The 16875-nt window shown below is 43.6% G+C and overlaps 1 long non-coding RNA gene across 1 annotated transcript in view; it reads right to left on the bottom strand.

Moving 5' to 3' along the window:
* The window catches only part of LOC112395232 (uncharacterized), a 119423-nt gene that overhangs the window by 70859 nt on the left and 31689 nt on the right, over nucleotides 1-16875 (bottom strand). Inside the window, exon 2 of the long non-coding RNA XR_003002332.1 lies at nucleotides 12404-12557. This is a non-coding gene — a long non-coding RNA (uncharacterized LOC112395232). The remainder of the gene's footprint in view (nucleotides 1-12403; nucleotides 12558-16875) is intronic.

Genomic DNA, 16875 nt, shown 5'->3' on the forward strand with positions numbered 1-16875 from the left:
AAAAAAAAAAAAAAAAGAAAAAGGAAAACTGGATGAGGGGTATATAGGAACTCTCTGTACTATCTTTGCAATTTTTCTGTAAATCTAAAAATATTTTAAAATAAAATATTTATTTACATTTTAAAAAAGAATTACTACCCTAGATCAGTGTCTCCCAACTTCTCAATTCTAGGAATTAGCTTAAGATGACTGAATTTACTATGACCCTTCTTTGTGGAGAGGTCAATGAAAAATAATGCTTTTTAGGGGGAGAATCCTGTTGGGAAGGACAGGGGGAGGAGGCATCATGCTATTGGACATCCTTAAAAAGGGGAGAAGTAGAAAACAATGTGGCAAAGTTTGGTAGCTAATTCTGGTGGCCAAACAAATACCCACAAATACTAGTAGGTTAGAGGAGAATGACTTGAGAAGAGGGAGGGGAAGAGTTTCAAGGTGAAGGGGACCAGGTAGGGATGTTGGATAGGGTCTTCCCTAAACAATCTCTGTGCAGGAAAGGCTAAATGTAAAAGGAAGCACAGGCCCCTTAACATTCCTCTGCAGGTCTCAACTTGTAATTTTTCTCTCCACCAGACAATTCTTCACAAGTGTCCACTCCTCACAAAGCAGGAGAGGAGAGACCGACAACCACAGACATCTTTTCTCCTGATATTTCTCGTTGGGTTAGTGTCCCTGACGGTCATACGTACTTTGGGAAATATTTTAGGACAGTCTTATTAAGAATATCTTACAAACACAGACTCCATTGCCAAAACAAGCAAATGTTCAGAATGTAGGACTCTAATAAAAATAACAAGACAAGAATCTGATGAGACTATAGAAAGGAAATCACTTGAACGACACTCATTGGACATATGCTCTAAATTGTGTCCTCAGTCAGCAGTTGGGGATGAGAGACAACGGCACTTGCTACTGACCACTGAGAAACTCCCAGTCAAGGTGAATGTGTATGTGAGATGTGTATGTGAGGTAAGGCAGGCAAGGAAGGATGCAAGAGGGAGGAGATAGGGGGATATATGTTACATATAGCTGATTCACTATGTTATAGAGCAGAAACTAACACACCATTGTAAAGCAATTATACTCCAATAAAGATGTTAAAAAAATAAAAATAAATAAATAAATATTTTAGGCTTTAGGGAAGAAAAGCAAGAAAGATAAAGGGGGGAAAGGCCACAGTACAAGGCCAAAAGGCTAAAAATATAGATCTAATCCAACCTCTCATCTCTCTTGCAGAAACTCAGCTTATAAAAACAAACCCCCTACCCACGGGAGTACAGAATGTAGAGGAAACATGGGAAGCAATAAATGCTAGCTAACACTCATTGAGCGTTTACTGTTCACCTGTCAGAGCCATGCCAGGAACTTGACAGGCATCAGGTCCCCGAATCTCACAGCTCCTCAGGGAGCTACTTGTTTAATCCCCATTTCCCAAACTGTGAAATTATGACGTAAAGAGGTTAAGTGACTTGCCCGAGGACACATAGATAGGAAACACTGGAACCCAGGAAGTTTTCTCCATATCCATGTGCTTAAACTCTCCAGGACTGCCTGGGCTAAAATAAACAGATGCTTCCCTTGTTTTAAAGTAAAACGTTGCACGGGAATGAAAAAAAGAAAAGAAAAGATCTAAGTCCTCCATCCTGAAATTCATCCTTAAAACCAGGGTCAGCCTCAGATGATGAAGGAGGACAGAAGCAGGAGGAAAAAAGAATTGGTAAGTGCACAAGGGTTAGCCACACTCCAGGGAGACACGGCTCTTCTACAAGAGGAAGGAGGAAGCAGCCTTCACTTTGAGTTAGCACTTCCCGGGCCAAATATTGACCCGGTGAGACAGTGACACAGCAGAATGAGTTAAGAAACGTGTACTCAGAGTCATTATTGCCTCAGAATAACATACGCACCCAGCTAGTGGGCATCTGAAGGGCAGGTAGAGGTGGGAGGTGCATAGAAACAGTTTCCCAGGGATAGTAAAAGAGGGGAGAGATGCCTGTTGAACAATCGCAAGGAATCAGAGCAGTCTTTGTTAGAGCTGGAGATCAAGACTCCTTTGGGCATAAGTCCCTTAGCTGCATCACTGTGTGGATCTCCCAGTTAGGGACATATATGAACGTTTAGAGGTTTTGAACATATTATACGCAATGTGCAGAAACAGACCCATTTATAGGAATGCGTGGAATTGTCTTGGCTATATTTCTGGTGCCAGAAGGTAATATAGTCAAAGTAGGAGTTAGTGTAGCACCTGAGACACATTCCAAGAGCTGTCTTTCAGTTTGGTGTCACCCAGACATTTGGGGATAAGGGGGCGCTTTTCTATCCGTATACTCAACTTCCAGACCTCAAATCTCTCCATCTCATCCCATTGTCCCCATTCTAAGATCAAAACTGGCTCTTATTTGTCACTTTTGCCGTTGTTAATGTGGCTTCATATAACTTAATCTGAATATATGAATTTTAAGAAATTATATATGAGGTGTGAATATCTTGGCATGGAGGGAATCCACTTGAAGAATCCTTTTATAAAGTCACATTTGCTTACATTTGCCAATAAGAACTTCATGATAGATTTTCTTTCTTAAAGGCCTCCCCAGCATATCCATTATATACTCTGAATCAGAAAAATATGACTTCGAAGAAGCACATATGTTGTGTAAATTGTGAGCCACCCCATTGTGGAGGTGGGATATGGGGGGAAGTGCGATTGGAAGCTGTTCAGGGAAGACGTTATCTGGGGATCTAGTTACTGCTGCGGATTATAATTAATACCGACAGTCCTCAGCTTATACCAGTTGCTAATGCTGAGTTCAGTTTTCAGTGGGAAAAGCATAGAACATTAGTGCTGGAGAGAAAACTAGGAAGCATTTTATCTGCCTCTCTCACTTTACAGATGAAGAATCCAAAATCCAAAACGTTCAGTAGCTTACTGAAGATCATACGAAACTGCAAGTTTGGTAAACATCCCAAACGTTATAAACGTTATAACATCACAAACATTATGAAATTTGGGCTTAGCCTATAAGCCCCAATCTACTGAGGACATGAAGTGGTTACAATAATTTCCTTCATTCTCAGCTACAGTCACGAAGGACATTAAATACTGTTACCCAGAAAAAAATAGGGTGGCAGCGGCTGGTACAGGTTTCATGTGGGCTGAAGTTTATAAAACTTAGAAGCCCCTCTGAAAGAAAAACAGTGCTAAGCTACGAGTTCAAAACTAGGCACCAAAAAAACCTATTTACTTAGAATGAAGAAACAAAACACAAAACACAAAATTAGTGGATAAATATCACGTACATCACGAATAGAAAAAAAAGTAATATTTTTATTAATTAACTTCCTGACGTGGCTCTATAATAATTTTTCCTCTGTATTTTTGGCTGCTTGCTCTTTGATGACTTCTTCACGTGACAGTGATTTTGTCATATCTTATCCTCTAGAGGAAATAGAAAGGTAACTCAGTCTTTCTTCTAGCACGGTTGGTCAAAATTTGCCTTTTGTTATTGATACTTTAGAAAAGCTTCTTCAGTCCCAGAAGTGATTACTGGTATTGTCATGGAAACTGTTAGGATGGTTGTCAAATCTGGGGAAATCTTCATCGTGTCTTTCAGACATATGAGATTTAAGATTTGGAAGAACTTTCCACAGACTAGCTTCTGGCCCTGCACATCTGAAATATTTTTACTCTCTGTAGACACATGTACTCCCAGTCTTAGGCACCTTATTGGGATACTATCAGAAACACCCTTAACCCAGGCTAGAGGGAATCCATACTTTACAGGCTACACTCTGCTCCTCCACTCTTTCTGTCCCTCTACACATGGCAAGGCGTCTGTGGGGTCAAAGAAACATGCATACGTATACTCAAAGCCCATGCCTCCCGCTTCCTGATCTTGCTACATGTATACGGCATCCTGGAATTTCTTGTTCAGACAGGGCCGACCTAGGTCTCTTCCTCTGTCCGTCCTCCCAAGGGCAGACTGTACCCTGGTGTAAATATTCCCAGGCCAACCCCAGCGCCATGGACAGAGCTCATGCAAATGAGGGACTCTAAACCTTAAACTTCACCAGCTTTGTGGCAAATGTACCTCTACATGGCACCCAGAGTCTCTGTGATGGCACCTTTTCGTCTTGGCCCCAAGCCAGTGTGGAAGCTACTCTACCCACCCAAAGTACAGTTTATAAAAACCTCACCTCAGCATGGCAACCATGCAGGGGAAGCAGATAGAAAAAGTTCAGAGAGACAGAAATGTACATGGCTCTGAACACTGAAGTCTTCCTGGATAACAATGTGAAAGCGGACAGCTTGCCTGTCTACCCTCCCGAACTGCCATGGCCCCATCTTGGCATCCCTCAGAGGGCAGCCCCATTGCCCTGTGATGCCTCCATTGTTCCCATTTGGCAGAAGCTGGGCAACTTTTCCTTAAACCTATAACCCTTTCCCAGTCTCTTCCTCCTCCTTAAGCCCGTAAGATAACACATCGGGTACAAATCTCTCCTCAACCCCTCAGCAGCTCAGGACACTGGCAAGATGAACCCTCTGGCCACAGTTAATGGATGGCACACCTCCTCTCCCTTCATGGATAATGCACTGAAGTAAGAGAGGGGAAGGAGTGTCGGATAGCAGTGGTCAAGGAGGACTGTCCACCCTAGTCTAAAGTAAAAAGACTTTTTTTTTTTTTTTTCCTGCGGTACGCGGGCCTCTCACTGTTGTGGCCTCTCCCGTTGCGGAGCACAGGCTCCGGACGTGCAGGCTCAGCGGCCATGGCTCACGGGGCCTAGCCGCTCCGCGGCATGTGGGATCCTCCCGGACCAGGGCACGAACCCGTGTCCCCTGCATCGGCAGGAGGACTCTCAACCACTGCGCCACCAGGGAAGCCCTAAAAAGACTTTTTAAGACAAAGCTGATCCTTTGCGGGGCTGGGAGGGCGGGAAAGGCTCCCCTGCCCTGAGTATTGGTTGCCCAAGCAGCCACCCTCTTGCTTTCCTTCCCTTCTAATCCTTTGGCCCATGTGACCATGCTTCCCTGCTACCACCACCCCATCTAATCCTCCTTACGACGTGACCTGGGCACCCCTCGGCAAACCACAAAGGGGTCTACGGCTTTTTCCAGCTTACGCCCCTTGGTGCCTCACACACGTCTCCACCTGGTGACTTCAGGACCTCTAGCTCTTTCTCCTGACGCTCTGAGGCCCAACTTTTGGGCACTGTTATTCACATTCAGGTGTATGAGATTAATAGCATCCCCTGTCTTAAGATGTGTCTTTAAATAGACGATGAAGTCTTAAGCAAAACATTCAAAGTCAACGAACTTTAATAAAATGTCTAATATCTAGTTAGAAAAACTCCTAGGCATCTTAAAATAGAGTATTGCATTTAATTATCAGAGCCCCCTGTAATGGAAAGAAATAAAGAAACCACAAGCTTTGGGGGTAATTTAGCCAGGTGAGGGGGGATTTGGGAGGGGGTGGGGTGTCTTGTTGCAAAGGTCAGAAGAGGAGGGGACAAGCTGTCACTGGCCCGGATCCCGGCTGGCTGGTTCCTCTCTTCACACACACACGCACACACGCACAGCACAAATGCCTTTGGGGGTTCGCGGGGGAGGGGGCTACTGACATCTAGCCTAAGCCCAAGCCTCTCATTTCGCATTCCCTGCACCGTGAGGGGCCGCCAAGTGTGCGCAGGGGGTTGGGAGGGGCATCTGGAAGGAGAAGGACAAATTTAAAAAGAAAGATTTACGAGGCCATGAAGATGTTTCTCCCAGACTCTGGAGTGCAGGAGTATGACTTATTTATTTTATTTTCATTTGTAACCAAAACCTTCCCCTGACTCCCATTGGCCCTAGCTGAGAGGGGAGAGAGGGCCGGCCCGTCAGGCGTTGATCACCGGGCCAACGGGAGACAGTGTGGCGTGATGCTGACGCAGCCCACTGACAAGCCAGAGAGAGGCCCAGGGGAGCAGCTCTGAGCCGAGCAGCCAGAGCCGGGCAGGTAGGGAGCTGACAGCTGGGGAATTGCTAAGACGCGCCGGGCTGACGGGGGCAGGCTGGTGAGACAGTGGACTCGGAGCAGGTGTGATTCTGCGATGCACAAACACTGTTGTTTACCAGCTTTCCTTGGCATCTGCTCTACCTCCTTGGCTCCATCAAGCTCACCATGTTTTCAATTTCCTCTCCCCTTTCCCCCAAACCTACACGATCACCCCATCAGTCCCCTCATCTCTGTTCTGAAATAAACGTTTGTCTCCCTTTTGCTCCTTTTGGGAGAAGAAAGGGAGCAGATGAACACACATTAATAACATCAAAACATCAATCAGCGGTCAGCTGAATAGGAACAGTCTCTGCTGGCCTCAAGGCAAACTACTGAATTGAGAGCTGCAGAGCCAGAAGAGAGAATAGGCTGGGCATTAAGGGGTGTCCACACAGGGGACTTGTGGTGCAAAGGCCCAAGGTTCGTGAGTTACTGAAGGCTTGAGGACTGACTGCCTGATCCACAATTCCTGGAGGGAAGCATCCCAGGGAAAAGGGGAGCTGTGTCCCCAGGCTGGAGTTCTCTCTTAAGAAAATGGAAGTTGGGAGGCAAAGGGAGAGCCAAACTTCAAACCTATGGATAAGTCCTGAATCCTCTTCAGGACAGTGACCCCTACATTTTCATTCCCATACCCATTTATTGAGGATCACAGAATCCCTTAAAAAGGCACCCCGTGTAGGAAAATCCATCATCCTTTCACACAAAACTAACAAAAACAAAACAAAACTTTACTCATCAAGCTGCACTTACCCATCTTGCCTGTGACTTTTCTGGATGATGTTCAAAACAATGTGAAACCCATGCTGACACCTCTCTTGTCACTGAACATAACCACCCAGTTCTCTTACACCAGACAAGGCAATATCATAATTTTCACCTATTAAATGAATAGGACAGGCACTGCTGATCTGATGCCTGGATTACTCAGACTGATTTGAACCACAGCTGATTCTCAGCAGCCCAAGGTCACATGCTCCCTGCTCCCAAGGACCTGAAGGTCTCTGCCCCTCCACCTCACTATTGAATAAAAGGTTATATCATTCCCAATCTATAGATGGAACGGTAAAGTCCTGTTTGGCTGGAAGTGACTCCATGAGTCTGTCTTTTCATCTACTGTAGGGGAAGGGGTGCCACTGGAGTCATGTTGCTGCATTATCGGAGGGCCTCCTATCTGAGCTACCATTATGAAGCTGGCTCCACTCTATCAGAAATTGGGAGCCTCGGAGCTTAGCTTCTAGTCCCAACTCTTGACACCTGCTTCGTGTAGAAGAAGTCCTTAGGTCCAGGAGTCAGAAGGCCTGAGAATTACCACTTAGCAATCATGTTAATCATATCACTTAAAACCTTCCTGTGGTTTCCCACTGTCCTTATAAATCATAAGCCTTCTTCAGAACTCTGTATGCTCTGGTTATTGCTCATCTCTCTGACCTCATCCCACACCTCTCTCCCTCTCACCCTTTACTTCCGAGACACACCAGCCTCTTTTCTGTTTCTGAAGTCACCCAGGCTTTGTTTATACTTTGTTGTCTTTGTACCTGTTGTCCCCTCTTGCCTATATTGTCCTAAAAGTACCTGGAGCCTACTAATCATTTGGTAGTCAACAAATACTGGATTACTCGATGGGCAGATTAAGCAGAAGTACAGGACAACAATAAAACAACAGCACCCCAAAAAAGGTTTTTTGGAGGAAATAATTTGAAATTTGATATGTTTTTTTAAAATCTAAGTAGTCAACCTGGGAAAGATAAGACTCTTGCATCCGTTCATTAATTCATTCATTCAGCAGATATTGATGGTACTTATGTGCCATCTGTCTCCTCTAACTTACAATTTAAGTTCCGTGAAGGCAGAGATCTTGTCTGTCTCAGACTCCATCAGCACACAGAAGGTGCTTGAGAAATGTCTGTTAAATAAATGAGTGAATTAATGAACAAATAAATGAATGTAATCTCAGACTAATCACTTAAACTTTCCGAGCCTCGGTTTTCCCACCTTTAAAGTATGACCAACACTAACATTCTTGTGTACTTCAAAGTATTGGAAGGAGTTGGAAACAAATATGTGTATGAGACCCAGTTTCCTAAAATACAGAGCCTGAGGCAGGGATTAAGTACTGGTGCTTTATTTGGAAGGTACAATCCCAGGGCATCCAGAGTGAAGGCAAAAGGAAACGAGACAAGAAGAATGGGAAGGAATGAAAAGATGATGAGCTAGCACATTGACCAGTGCTTCATGTGAAGCCACAAAGGGTCACAAGCAGTCATTTGACAGGCATATTCACAGGACCATGCAAGATATCTATGCAGAAACTATACCTCAAAGCAACCCATCAAGGAAAGATGAAACACTGACGAATATTTGCCCACTGAAGAATTTACTGTCCAATACTTCCAGATTGCCCCATCCCTCCACCCCTTGAAATCACCCAGGAAGCCTACTCCTATGTCCTTTAGTGCGATATTTCATCCAAGTCTGAAAGTGTCTGGAAGAGCCAGAGTCCCCAAGCCTGTGGCAAGTTGTCCACAGTGGTGAAATCCTACAGCCCCACAGCTTCAGGAGGGGCAGCTGTTTAGAACATGGAGCTGAGAGTCCAGGCCATGGGGTGAGTGAGGATGAGAGAATCCAATGAGGATGAAAAGATACACATAAGGTATTTCTGATATAGTATCTGAAAGGGATTTGAACACTATAAAGTCCCAAACAATGACAGATGCTGTTGTTTTCTCGGTCTTTTAAAAAAAAATTCAGGGCTTCCCTGGTGGCGCAGTGGTTGAGAGTCCGCCTGCCGATGCAGGGTACACGGGTTCGTGCCCCAGTCCAGGAAGATCCCACATGCCGCGGAGCAGCTGGGCCCGTGAGCCATGGCCGCTGAGGCTGCGCGTCAGGAGCCTGTGCTCCGCAACGGGAGAGGCCACAACAGTGAGAGACCCGCGTACCGCAAAAAAAAAAAATTCAAGTGTGTTTTCACCTCATAGTCTCTGCACTTGTATAAGTTTGATAAGCTTTCAACCAAACTGTGCAAATGAAAAGAAGTCTCTCCTGTTTGCCCTGTTACTGTTGAAACACCCCTCTCTGAAATAAGCTACTACATCTCCTCATAAAAATCCTTCTGCCCAAAATAGAAACATAAATGTGTTCTGTTAAAGTGGGCTTTTTTTCTTATTATGTTTAGCTTCTATTACTGAAAGAAAACACAGCAAATATGATCAATCCATGTGGGAGATACTTTTCATGTAAACCTCTTGCCTCTTGATTCCCTCTCCATCACTCCTTTCTTACAACATCAACTTCCTTGAGCCCATTCTTATGCTAGTATGTTGCCTACACTGTGATCAGTTTTAACAGACCTCCAAAATGCCTGTTAGCACACAGTCCATGCAATGGTCAGAACGGAAAGATTTCCTAACCTGAAATGCCTGCATTAGCAGTTACATATCTTGTTGACATGTAGCCCCTCATCAGGTTTTATCTACAAATCCAAGACCCTTACTATTTAGGGTCAGCCCGAATTGAGGTCAGCCTGGATTGAGGAGCCCTGTGTGTTTTGGATTTTGATTTTGTTCCAGAATCCAGTAAAGTGAAATTCCTTGCACGTAGTAGGATGCATGCACATGTGCACGCACACACATATCTTATTCATTAAACAAGTGACTTTATACATTTGTTGTGACAATTAAATGAGGCACAGAATGTGAGTCTCTTAGCCCAGGGCCCAGTAAACAAGAGATAAAGTTTAGCTTTGATAGTAATTTGAGGGTGCTATTAGCTCCCCACCTTGTGCATCTAAATCAGGGGAAGGACATGCTTTTCTATCATGCTGTCTGCCTTCATTGGTTCGACCAGACCCAGGTTTACACATGTGTAATCCAGTGTAAAGCCTGTCTTTAAAAATCTGTGTAGCCACAGGGAATCTCACACTGGTCGTGGCATTTATGTTGCTCTGTGATACACTGTGTTTCTAAATGTGGTGCTGTCAATTGATTCAACAGCATTTTATTGGACAATTTTACTGTTCTGGTGCCCCAAAGCTTTTTAAAGCAGGAACCAGTTTTTTAAATCAAATGGATAAAGTCGTTGCACTTGAAATAACAGCAGTACAAGTAATAGGGCCAGAAATTCCACTTGGGCTGTTTAATTATTTCCCTGGAAATTTTCCTAAAATTTAGGGGAAGAGCGACACCAACCTCCTAAGCCCTTTACCTGGTGTCACCCAGGCACCCAAGTCCACTTCCCTGAAGTTATTGCCGGGATCCAGGCCACATGGGAATTTGCTCATCTTCCTGGGGAGAGGTAGCCTGACTTCAGCTATTTCTCAAGTCCCTTTGACATCCAGTTGTATCTCCCCCATCACTGATGGAATAATGGATAATGAGTCATCATTTTAGACTATCCCTGCAAACTGTTGCTTGTATCTGTTTTGTAAGCTGCAAATCACCTTAATTTTAGCACAAAGGAGCCTTCTACTGTCCAAAATATAAACTGTTTTCTTATAGAAACACTGAAGTTAAAGAACTTTAAAAGTTAGCATCATTAGTAGTAGAATATTCTAACCTTACATGCCTCCTGCTGTGATGCAGTATGGATCACTTTTGAAGAACCCTTGACATAGATGTTTAACCTGAATTGAACTAAGCCTTTGACCTAACTTCCAATTTACAAGATGTATAGGAGATAGAGGGAAAAAAGTTAAATAACACCACAATAGAACAATAAGAAAAATTCAAAATGTGGGAAGCTGTGCAAGATAACTGGCCTAGTCTCTCAAAAACTGATGTCATGGAAAAAAAAAAAAAATAGGGGTGGAATCAGTTCCAGATTAAAAGAGACCAGAAACACCAAATGCAACACGTGACTTTGAATGAATCCTCATTTGAAAAATAACATACATAAAAGATATTTCAGGGACTATTGGGGAAATTTGAATTTAACTATTAGATGATATTAGAGAATTACTGTTAATGGTCCTAAATGTGACTATACCGAAGGGTGTTCTTCTTTTTAGGAGATGAATACTGAAGTATTCAAATATAAAGTATTACATCCAAATGATTAGTAAAATATTAACAATTGTGGAATCTAGGTGGTTGGTATATGGGTAAATAATTGTACCACTCTTTCAATAATTTTGTATGTTTGAAAATTATCATGATAAAAGAATTTTTGAAATATTGGTTTTCTTGTGTGAACTTCTGAAGTTATTAACAATTTGGGCACTTGAGAATTCACATTTCTACTTCGGGAATTGGGGATTTGTGGGGGGAGGCCACTTAAAATCTGGCCACTATGCCCTGTTCGGTGCACTGTGTAATTTCTCAGTACTCTTGGTCACCATTTCAAAGGAAATATGTAATAATTATTCTTTATGTGTAATCTTTGCTAAGAGTTTAAAGAGCAAACAGATCAGGTACACAATAGTTCATGTATAGATGTATCTGGTTCATTATTTATTAGTGAGAGCCTATACAATTCTCCCTTACCTCCCCTGATCAAATATCATGTTTCCATACCCTTCCGTAATGCAGATTTCAAAGTCCTAGACTTGTTAAAACCAGGGTCATTTTTCTGCATTTCTCATAAGAAGATTAGTTTCTAAATCCAAGATGAAAGAATTTCTCAGCACAGTAATTGATAAAGAAAATACATCTTGGAACAAAATAGTTGGTTTAATCACTGGGGTAAGGAAAGGGACATTCATTTGATTGATTCAATAGAAAGGAGCCAAGCTTTGTTTAAATTGGCAAAGGCAGCATTATTTGGGGTTTCTGTGTCTTCCATGAGTCATAATATTCAAAGTTATTGCAATCACAAGTATATGATGTCAACAGTGGTGCTATCACTCTTACTGCGCCTGCCCTTGGGTGTTATAACAAAACAGGGCACAAGTGCACATGAAATTATTTCAGTCAGGGGCCAAAGTGGAACTAAAAACCAGGTTCTGAACAACTGAATAATTGAATATATGTTGAATTGTTCCTGTTTGGAGGATTTATTTCCCTGGAAAACACTTTAGTCTGCCACTTTCTATAAAGCACTCTTCTACTAGTAAAGTGAATCCCCACATTACAAGACCTCACCACTGAATCTTATCTAGGCCCCTCTTCTGAGACACCTCATCAAGAGAGTATTTTATTCATTTCTTTAAAACCTATAAAGAAAACTATGAATATTCATTCCATCCATGTTTTCATTCTTCCATTTATTCTTTGGATTTATTAAATTCCCACTGGATGGCAAGCACTTCTAGTACTTAGAAGAGAGCAGACAGCATAATCAAGATTCATCAAGATTCTTGCCGCCTGGAAGTTACACTCTAGTGGGAGAGTGGCAGCAGGTTAGTAATGAAGAGCGAACAATGACGAGTGGGAGTGAGGGGAACCTACCTTAGATATCATGGGCCAGAAAGTCCTCCTGAGAAGGTGACCTTGGCATTAAGATGGTTGATCACAGTTACCCATGTGGAGATCTGAGCAAGGGCGTTCCAGGCAGAGGAACCGGTGAACGCAGCGGTCCTAGGGCAGGAGCAGGCCTGGTGGACTTGAAGGACAGAAAGCAAGCCCGAGTTACTGAAGCATGGTCAATGACAGAGAGTGGAATGAAATGTAGGTTTTGGTTAAGAGGTTGGACTTTATTCTGATTTCACTGGGCAGCCATTGGAGGGCTTGAAGCAGGAGAGTGGCATGATCTGATTTACACTTGAAAAAGACATCTCAGGCTAATGTTTTTGATCAGGGACTATCTCCTCACATTCAGCCCAAATTCCTCCTGCTGCAATGAATGCGCATTTTCTCTCCTCACAGTGAACAGATGCGACTTGATGCTGACATTAGTTCAGATGCCTGAGGATGCATCAGATGGCTGTATCAGGACCCCCAGAAGGCTGACATGAATGCAGGAGGAGGGCCAGGATGATGATCATCAACCTGAATTACAATCAGAAGCCACTGATAAAAAATAAAACCTGTTTCCTTCCTCACTGATGGTAGGGACAGTTCTTTCCTTAGCTCTCCTATAGTTGTCGCGTTCTCATTGATTCTCAAACCCCACCTCCCCACCAAGCAATCCGTGGCAGCAGCAACATCAGCATAGTGGAAGACTGTCTCTCGTATTCAGGGTAGGGAACATAACTGTTGGTGTAAAAGAATATAAAAGTTGGGTGGATGGGACTTCCAGTGGACTCTCCTTAGCGTAACAACAATTTAACTGGAGAAAATTACAAAAATTAAAGTAAAATCACTTAAAAGTCCCTGGAAGTTATCTTAAGGGCATAGAGCAAAAGGAGGACTATTCATTCAAGATAATCTACTAAATTTCCTAAGAACAACAAGCACCCATGGCATGTCAGCCACGACCTGCTCCTTTAACTCCCATGCCCTGGGCGTATGCAGCCAGGAAGATAGAGCCCTCCCCTTCCGGAAGTGCACAGTCTGAGCTATGATTTCACCCCAAGAGTGGCATGTTGCCAGTAATATTTCTCATTCCCCCACCCCACCGCAACCTAGTGTTACAGAAGCTCTGCTCCTAGGAGGAATGATCTAGGGGATGCAGCTCCCTTCCCAAGTCCTGCACCAGTTGTAGCCCACTAAAAGTACAGGGGCCCTGATCACCCTTGCCCAGCTCCATCATAGAGGTTCCCTTTGGGGAAGGGCAAGCTGAGAAGGCCAGGGGCTGGCACTGGCCCCCCAAGCAGTGCCCTCTTATAGAACTGGAGTATAGCTCTGGTGCGGTGGCATGGGGGTTCTACCCAGGGGGTGAGGCAGACCCAAAGGATGAAGAGTTCTGAAGCTCTGCCTGAGGGGGCTGACTGTTTGGAACGGAGAGTAGAGAGCTCCATACGTAAGGGTGTTTTTGAAAACACTGGAGATCTTGGTAGACAGTAATTAAGAGGAGAATGATAGCTCCAGGAGACAAGCAAAACAGCAGTGCAGCCAGAAGTTTAACAGAGAGAACTGGGAAAAGAGCAGCCAGGAGAAGCCCTCCTGGGATCAGTCATCCCAGGACGGAAGCCTTGCTGGCACAAGGGGCTTAAACACCACCCTTGACCAAACCGTGAACAATAGGTATTCTGATCCAGGGTGACTCCTAGGTTTAAAACTAAAATTACACTCACCCCTGACGACCTGGCAGATTATGGGCAGAGGCTGAGCCCTCTTGGGAACAATCAGAGAAAGAACCTCCAAGCTACAAGCCCTTGGCTGAACATGGGGCAGTAAACACAAATTCCCTGAACTGTAATAGCAACCTCGAGGCCATACACACAAAATGGTACAGATGAACGTACCTGCAGGGCAGGAATAGAAACGCAGACTGTAGAGAACAGACATGTGGACACAGTGGGGAAGGGGAGGGTGGGATGAACTGGGAGATTAGGTTTGACATAAATACACTACCATGTATAAAATCGATAGCTAGTGGGAACCTGCTGGATAGCACAGGGAGCTCAGCTCAGTGCTCTGTGATGACCTAGATGGGTGGGCTTGGGGTGGAGGGAGGTCCAAGAGGGAGGGGATATATGTATACATACAGCTGATTCACTGCACTGTACAGCAGAAACTAACACACCATTGTAAAGCAATTATACTGCAATAAAAAAAATAGAGAGAGCAAAAGTCTAACTGGCTAAGGGGGCTAGGTACAACCTTTGACCAATAAGTGGCTTATGCCAACACAGACCCAGGGATGATCCTTAGGTAGCCAGGCTAAAAGACAAAAACAAGGGGGAAAAAATGTAAGCATTGGTAACAGGGGCTGCACACTAGGGGGGAAATAGATGTCACAGGATTAGTTCCGCCAAGTCACTAAATAAATAAACAACTGACAAAGCCAACAACAACCACCACCACTCCTGGGGAGTAAGGGAGGGAATCAGTATCTAGAGTTGTTATACTACCAAATTGTCCAGTTTCAAAAAAATTGTGAGACATGCAAAACAGTAGTAACGGGCACACCTAGCACCCAGATTTTGGTTTCTAATACCATTCTCTTTATTAGAGAAACAGGATTTTCTTAGAGAAATGACTGATTCTAGGACAGGGGCAAGAAATATACAAGATGAACCCGGAGCATCTTGCAATGACAGAAAATAAGGAAAACAACAAGAAAAAAGACATGAGACACAGAGAACCAAATAATCAGAATGTCAGATGTAAGTCCAACTCTATCAATGATAACGTTAAATGTGAATGAACTAAACAATCTAATCAAAAGGAAGAGATTATCAGATTGGATTTAGAGAACAAAAACAAGATCCAACTTTCTGCTACTTATAGGAGACATACTTTATATCGAAAGAAACAAATAAATTGAAAGTAAAAGGATGGAAAAAGATATATTATGCAAACAGAAACCATAAGAGAGCCATAAGAATGGCTATACTAATATCAAGCAAAATAAATAATGTGGTCACCCAGCTTGCTGCACCAGTTTTTGTGGTCCCTTGCAAGAGGGACTCCCTTACCCAAAATTTGGTTCCAATGTCAAGACCAATGACACCACACCAAAGGGGTACGAAAAGGTTCATTACTTATATAATGAGGCTATCTGAGGGCAGCAAGGCAGGCTTCCAAAGCTTGTCTGAAAATGTGTTGAGAGAGCAGGAAAAGGAAACTGGCTTGGGATTTTTTCGTTGTTGTAGCTACGCAATGAGGCCAGACTGAGGGTTCCCATACACTGCCACAATAGAAATACATTCACTTATGTTAAGGGAACTCCAGGTTACAAGACCACAAGCAGTATCTCCGAAGAATCCAGGGAAGTGTCCAGAAGAGAAAGAGAAAACATTGAACATTTACTAAGTCCTGCCTTGAACTTCAACACTTGAGGAGTCAGAAAGCAAGTTTAGAAATATGGGGAAGTAAGAGTAGAAAGGAAGCAGAAAGATGACCACACTCCCTTCTCTGACTGCTGGCTGTCAGTCAAAAATACAACAGGATAATGACATGGAGAAGGACTGTGAGGGGTTCTGACTCTTGGAGATTAAGGCGCTGGCACCTAAGTGGCAAGAGGGAGACAGGAGAGAATCTGGGGCTTCCCTGGTGGCGCAGTGGTTGAGAGCCTGCCTGCCGATGCAGGGAACACGGGTTCGTGCCCCGGTCCAGGAAGATCCCACATGCCGCGGAGCGGCTGAGCCCATGAGCCATGGCCGCTGAGCCTGCGCGTCCGGAGCCTGTGCTCCGCAACGGGAGAGGTCACAACAGTGAGAGGCCCGCGTACCGTTAAAAAAAAAAAAAGAGAGAGAGAGAGAGAGAGAATCTGAAGACAGACTATGCCAGGCAAAAGGAACACATCTAGTTCCTTGCTGAGCCCATAGCTAGTGCTCCAACAGTATAAATCCTAATGCTGCGTCTCATAGGATGACTTACAAAAATCATTGTTAGCTAAACAAATTCTCTCCCAGTAGCCTGGAGTTTTAGAAGAAAAATGTAACTTAAAGTCATCAAACACTTCACCTATGTATGTATATACCATTCATATGCCAAGACTCAGCCCACTGGTATATCAGGTAAAAATCTCTGCTGGTCCCCACACATGTGATTATAACTTCTCTTCCATCTTGTATGTCACTGGCATTGTATAACTTCAACATGTGATTTGATAAGGGAATTTTGGTAATGTTCTGTTCCTCTTTCTTTCTAGGAATGTTTTAATTAACTTTGTTCTTCAAGCTTCTTAGCAAAAGTATGACCCGTAACATTTTTCTTGCAAGAAAGGAAATGTGAACTATGTCATTCTCTTCTTTGCCTTTAGAAACAAAATCGCTTGATTTGTATCAGGAATTATTTTGCAGCAGCTCTGGAAAAACTCAGTTGGTTTACCAGAGAGGACAGGGGGGTTAAGGGGATGCAAACAGAAGTAA

This window comes from Neophocaena asiaeorientalis, unplaced genomic scaffold (assembly GCF_003031525.2).
Source record: "Neophocaena asiaeorientalis asiaeorientalis breed wild unplaced genomic scaffold, Neophocaena_asiaeorientalis_V1.1 scaffold258, whole genome shotgun sequence".
Lineage (NCBI taxonomy): Eukaryota > Metazoa > Chordata > Mammalia > Artiodactyla > Phocoenidae > Neophocaena > Neophocaena asiaeorientalis.